The sequence below is a fragment of the Phoca vitulina genome, unplaced genomic scaffold (genome assembly GCF_004348235.1).
Source record: "Phoca vitulina isolate PV1807 unplaced genomic scaffold, GSC_HSeal_1.0 scaffold5, whole genome shotgun sequence".
NCBI classification, from domain to species: Eukaryota; Metazoa; Chordata; class Mammalia; order Carnivora; family Phocidae; genus Phoca; species Phoca vitulina.
In genome coordinates this window covers 54,796,581-54,803,025 of record NW_022589708.1, presented here as the reverse complement: position 1 = coordinate 54,803,025, position 6,445 = coordinate 54,796,581, and the positions used below count along the sequence as shown (strand labels likewise).

The window sequence follows — 6,445 nt, the reverse complement described above, 5'->3', positions numbered from 1 at the left end:
TCACAAAGGACGCGAGGGTGGAAAGATTCCGCGGCCCTTGGCAAGGAGCGGAGCAGAGCGGGGGCCCGGAAGGGGTTAAGGGCGCCACAGGAGCCCCGCAGACGCAGAAGCAGGTCTGACGCCGGAGGACGGGGGAGGCGGCGGGCGGAAGCCGCTGGGAACGACTCAATTTACCAAGGCTTGCGACAGCCTCCGTTGTCTCCCACATGGTCTAGCGGTTAGGATTCCTGGTTTTCACCCAGGCGGCCCGGGTTCGACTCCCGGTGTGGGAACGCCGAATCTTTTAGGAAAAAGAAAAGCCGATTCAGGCCCTCCTCAGCTCCTCAACCAGAAGGCTGGTGTTTTTAGAAAAACCTATAACCCAATTTCAGAGCAGCAGGGAAGCTTGGGCCTGAAGGGAATCCGGGCGTCCCGCCCCAAACCCGGCGCGGCTGGCGGAAGCAGGCGGAAAGGCAGTAGCTCCGACAGTGAGCAAGTTAGCTTTTGAAATAGGGGATGGAATCCGAGTGAAGAAGGTGGGTCCGGCGCTAAAATACCTGTTCGGCTGGTACTACTGATGTAATTGCTCCTTGTTCTGTGGCTATGGAGCGGGTGACCGAACGGTGCCCTTCTTTGAAAGAAAAAGAAAAGACGCATGTGGGGACATTATAAGGCTTTTAAGTTGCCTAAAGCCATTTTATTGAGGACAGCAAGATTGCCAGAAAAGACGTATTATTAAGGGCAGAGTAGCTCCGCGTCCGGTCTGTGGGGTTAGCCGTCGGGCGAGCTCACTGAACCCGTTCTGTGGGGAGGGGAGGGAAGAAGGGGAACTTCGGTTATTGTAACTATCGAGGAGCGAGGCACGGGCCGGGAACACCACTTCCTTCTCCAGCCCCAACATGTATTTGACACATTCTGTTTTTAAAACTTCTAGAACCCATGATATGCTGAACTAGAATTAGGAATCTTAGCGTCGATGTGTCACAAGACGGCTTCCAACTGTTACCCCAAGAAGTGTTTCCTCGGCTGTAATCGTTTATCTTGCTTATCGCTCCAAACATTTGCCATTAGGAAAATCCTCAAGGCATTCAGAAGCCACACTCCTTTCCCACTGGTGTTGAATTTTTGGAAGCTTCCCCGGTTGCTCCCAGACTGCCACCAACACTGAGACATGACCGTGAAAAAGACTTGGTGTCCCTGTGACTTTGAAATTTGCTCTCCTTTAAAAGTCCTTTGGGATTCTAAGCGTCACAAAACCAAATGTCATCCTTCATGAGAAAATTACTAGGCGGAAAATATACATTTATTCAAAATCCCTAATAAAGGGCTTGGAGGAGAAATTTATCATCAGCTGATAATCTGCATTTATGGAATCAAGTAGGACAGAACTGATAAGAAGATAAAAAGCCCAATCATAACAATAGGTAATATTTATTGAGCACTTGCTATGAACCAGGCTAAATGCTTTACGTACCCTTTTCAATTTAATCCTTATTTTGTTATTAGATAATATTATTATGCCTCTATCAGCCAGGGGCCCAGTAGGAAACTGATGACAGATTCTTAGCAGAGAATTTAATAAAGGGACTATTGCAGGTTTATTTAGAGTTTAGGGAAACAAAGAATAATGCAGTCAGTCCTGGGGCTCCTAGGTCTAAATGGAGAAGGGGAGGGAGGGTCGCTGATAGAGCGGGCTGCCAGTGAGGAGTTGTGTTTTTTTTTTGTTTATTTGTTTCGTTCAAAATTTGCTTTTATCTAGCAGGTGAGTTCTATTCACATGAAGGCTGTCAAATGTACTCAGCCTATGAATAATTCATTTTCATAAAATAGATTTTGGGGCTCACGGATTTGACAAAAGCTTTCTTTAGATGCCTATGATACTTGAGACTCAGAGCATAGTAGATATTTCTAAAGACATGCTTAAAAAAATGAAAGAGTTTAACTTTTTGGGGAAATGGTTGAGTTATATTCGGCATTCTCATAGCCTTGCATTTTTGCAAAACATTTTGCCATAATTTTTATTAATCATTCTCATAATCAGTCTTTAGATTCAATGACTATTTGAGCTGCAAAGGTACTTAGCAGTTATTTAATTGAGCCCCTCTTTTTAGTCATGAAGTCATGGGTCTGGGATTTTATTCCTCTGATTCCTTGGTAATGGACTTTCGATTTACCCATAAAAAATGGAGTCTCTGCATGGTGTCCTGGCCAGACACCACTCTCTCCAAATCCTGGCTTTAGGGAAGGGGCTTGGGTGCAGAAAACATGAATTTTAAAATTTTGTTATATCTGGCTTTTGGTCAGTGTTCACCAAATAGCTACATGAATATAGTCATAACAAATTTTGAGGTTTTTTTTTTTTAATTCACCATATAAACATTTCTAGACAGTGAGGATCTTTATTTGGGATATTTGAACTAGTCACAGGTTCTTGATATGCTTCCATTTTTGCATATGGTCATAAAGTCTGAGGGAGTGTGCATGAAGATTGCTGTATGCCCATCCACGTGTGTATTTATAGTCCTAGAGATTTGTAACTATGTTCCCTCAGAGATATAGGCTGCATGCAAAAAGTATCTTAAATAATCACAGCATTAAAACTTAATACAGGAAAGGGAAGGCAAATACAAAATTTAACACACCCACATCGTAAAGCTGAATAACTTGGAAAAACACTGAATACTTGGAAAATCACTGGAACAAATAATCAAAAAATCAATTTGCAAACACCTAGAAGACCACAGGGTCCTGGGTAATCATGGCACATTGCTTTGTGAAAAACAAAGCTTATCGGATAAATCTCATTTCCTTCTGTCACAGAGTGACAGGCACGGTGGATGGGGGGAGCGGTCAAAATAATGTATCCCCATTTAAGAAACCCTGGGATTTTGCCCTTTGTTGTGTACTCGTGAAGAAAACGTAGGCTATTGCCGTCTGGCAAGGACACGTCAAACCGAAGTTCAAGGCTGGGCTTCCCCCAGATGGGCAACTTACACTCAGTCTATGCAAAAATGACCTCGTCCTTTCCCAAGCCTCTGCTTGATTCCTTCAAGTGTCATTCAGGTGGTGTTGATGCAAATTACTTCATCGGTTCCTCAGTTCCCTGGACTCTAGAAGGGGGGTGATAGTAGGACCCGCGTCATGGCATTGTGGAGATGAGATCTGAAAGTGCACGCAAAGGGCTTGGCCCAGGGCGGGGCTGGTGGCCACTCGTGGCTCTCACCCTTAGTGCGAGCATCACCGTGGTTATCACGTTTGGTTCCTCTTTCTCCTCTACTTCCCATCACAACGTTACATCTGATCATTTCTACCTTTTCAGTGATGCCCACGTATGTTGGCATCGATTTCCCCTGCTGCTGGGTCAGATCGTCTTGCTCCGTGGACTGTCGGAATAGGCGCCAAACTGGTTTCTCTGTCCCCAACTCACCCATCTCTTCATCTCACATTCTGTTGCTTGTCACATAGCTCAGAGCTGAGCACGCAGCTGTCCTGGCCTACACCTGCGGGGCTTCGCCTACTGTGAGCTCCCAACCCACCTTTGCAGCCTAATTCCTACCTCTTCCCTCTGTGCGTCACAGATTCCCGTTAATTTCTCCCTGGGTCCTGTATCTGCCTTCACTCCATGTTTCCTCTGTGAAATGCTCTTGTGCCTTTTCTCTAAATATCTGCGTCTTGCCCATCCTTTAAGGCTTACTTCAAGTGTCATGTCCTTCTCGGAGCTTCCCCTACCTTTCCTGCCACTGGGAACCTCTTCTGATTCCCCTTAGTGTCCTGTGTACCCGCCTTCTGATACTTATTCCTCTCTAACTTCAGGCCTTATCTTAGATGTCATTTCCTCCAAAGGTCTGCCTTGCCCCACTGACAGGTGACATGCTTGGCTCTGCACGTTTCTCTCTCATTGCATTCCCCACACCTGCCATGGTGCCCCAGGATTATGTGCTCCAAGGCCAGGGCCCTGCACATGGTAAATACTTAATAAATGTGTGTTGAGGGAAGGTGTGAGCTGGACAAGGACTGTATTGTCCTGAGGAACACCTTAGGCTCCAAGTTACAGAAAGTCACTGGAACTAGTTAGGGCCCAAGGGAATCATTAGCTTATGTAACCGAACTGTGGGAAGTGGGGGTAGTGGGATTGGCCTCAAGAACCACCAGCCCAGTGTTCTCTCTCTCTCTCTCTCTCTGTCAGATTTATTCTCATCTCTCATGGGCCAGCTGCTTCCACACGGCAAGGGATCTGGGCCCTGCCAGCTCCATGTTCATTCCGCACAGCTTCCCCAGCCGAGACGGAAGGCCTTTCTTAGTTTCTGTTGGAAAGTGCTGGGGAGGAATTCGGCCTCACCTCGGCCCCGTGCCCTCCTGATGGTTGATGCGCGTGGGGTGTTGTGGTTGGCAGCCCTCGTCAGAATCCCATGGGGGAGAGGAAGGAGGAACAGGGATTCAAAGTAAGCCAGATAAATTAAATAGTGGTGATGGTCGCACCATTTTGTGAATGTACGAGAAACCTCTCAGTTGTGAAAGACTGAATTTTATGGTATGTGAGTTATATCCCAATAAAAAAATAATAATGAAAAGGTAAGCCAGAAATAAAATCTTGCTGGCAAAATAAACATTTTTATATTCCCTTTATTCGAGCCATTCATTTATTCAGCCAACATTTATAGTGTGCCTATGATGTGATGACCACTGATCTAGATTGACAGTTTAGTTGGGGAATCACACACACACACACACACATCAGCTAAGAAACTTGGATTTCATTCTCAGTGTGATGGGAAACCTCTGGAGGGTTAAGCATGGAGACAGTTCCACCCCAGGATGAGACTCCCTGGATTCGAGGGCCTGGCCCTCTGCTTGTGGTCGGCACTAACCACACTTTTGTTCGAAGAGGAGAATGTTTTGGCAGGTCTCGCGAGATGGCTTTATAACCTCATTTTCAGAATTTGGCAATTTTGTCATAAAATAAAGTTTCCTTTTGGGGTAACCCAGATCACATCATACTTTGTTTTCAGCCCATTTGCCCAAAGTTAACCAAACTGCAGAGTTTGAAGGCGCAGTTGCCAAGTCTGCCCTCACTTTGGACACCGACTGCGAGTTTGGGGGGCTTGCCAAAACCACCCTCAGGTTTGATGCTCTGCTAGAAGGACCCACGGAACTCACTGAAAGCTGTTATGGTTTATTACAGGGTAAGGATGCAGAATGAAATCATTCAAAGGAAGAGACACAGAGGGCAGCGTCTGGAGTGTTCCAAATGCCAAACTTCCATTGCCTTCTCTCTCCATGGAATCAGGATGCATTACCCTCCCAGTATTGGTATGTGACAATATGCATTGAATATTGCCCACCAGAGAAGCTCATCTTAGTTTTTATTGGGGCTTTATTATGTAGGCATGATTGATTGATCACCCACGTGGTTGAACTCAGTCTCTAGGTTGACTGATAACAAGCGACCCAGAGCCCTGACCCTAAATCACATGGTCTTCCTGACATGGCCAGCTCGCCCCTAAAACTATCAGGTGTGTCCAACACCTGTCCTAAGGAAAGATACTCCTATCAGGTATGACATAGATTACTTCCCAGAGGCTGAGGGCAAAGGCCAGACCTCTTTCCGGGCAAGTTCAAATTCTTTACTATGCATCATTTTTTTTTTTTCTAATTTTCTCCTCATTAGATATAGAGGAGAGAGGATTGGTTATTGCCACAAACTGCCAAAACATGGGTAAGTGCTCGGGACAGCGGCTCACCCTGGCTCTGGCCGCCCTCCCAGCTTCTCTCCAGACTTCCCTAGGGGAAGTTCCAAAAAGAGGGGTTTGGAGGGGCTGTGGGGAATAGCAGTCTTTCTCCGAGGCCCACGCTCTTTGGCTGGCTGCCTCACAGCCCCGGGCTCTGATTTTAAAATGGAAACAGTGGGCCCTTGGGGTGTGTTTGATGCTTCATCAGAACCCCAGGTTAGTTTGAGGAACGTCACCTGCATTAGGATTTCCACTGGAAGCTCAAAAGCAAAAGTTACAGAATTGCATGTGGAAAATGGAGGCCTTATAAGGAATTTGTCCAGATCTGGCAGCATTTGAGAGTGGACCTGGGGAGCTCCCCCTGCCCCATACCCCCACCCCCAGGGGGTCTTGGCTACGTTGGCTGACATCTGCAGGAGTCTGGGTGCATCACCTTCCACCCTGACCTTCTCACTGTGTATAAACTTAGCGAGCCTGTTTGCCAAAGGCAGTGACCCCCACCATTTATTTCTTGCCTCTGGGTGCTTTCTGGTCTAGTGCTATTTTCCACTCTAAGCTCTAATATAGACAAATTGGAAGTGGGGGAATGGAGAGGAAGGTAGGAGATTTTGTAAGCATCAAATGTGTTCATTGAGTGGAGGTGGAGACAGTGAACCTGACAGTTATCAGAAGCCGGAGTAATTTTCCATAACCTGTGCTTGTTAATGTCCTGATTGGGGTTAATGGATTCAAGGGAG

At 46.4% G+C, this 6,445-nt stretch overlaps 1 non-coding gene across 1 annotated transcript; it reads left to right on the top strand.

Annotated features, from left to right (window-relative positions):
• Positions 1–200: 200 nt before the first annotated feature.
• TRNAE-UUC lies at positions 201–272 on the top strand. The gene has a single exon. It is a non-coding gene; the product is annotated as a tRNA-Glu (tRNA).
• Positions 273–6,445: the final 6,173 nt, after the last annotated feature.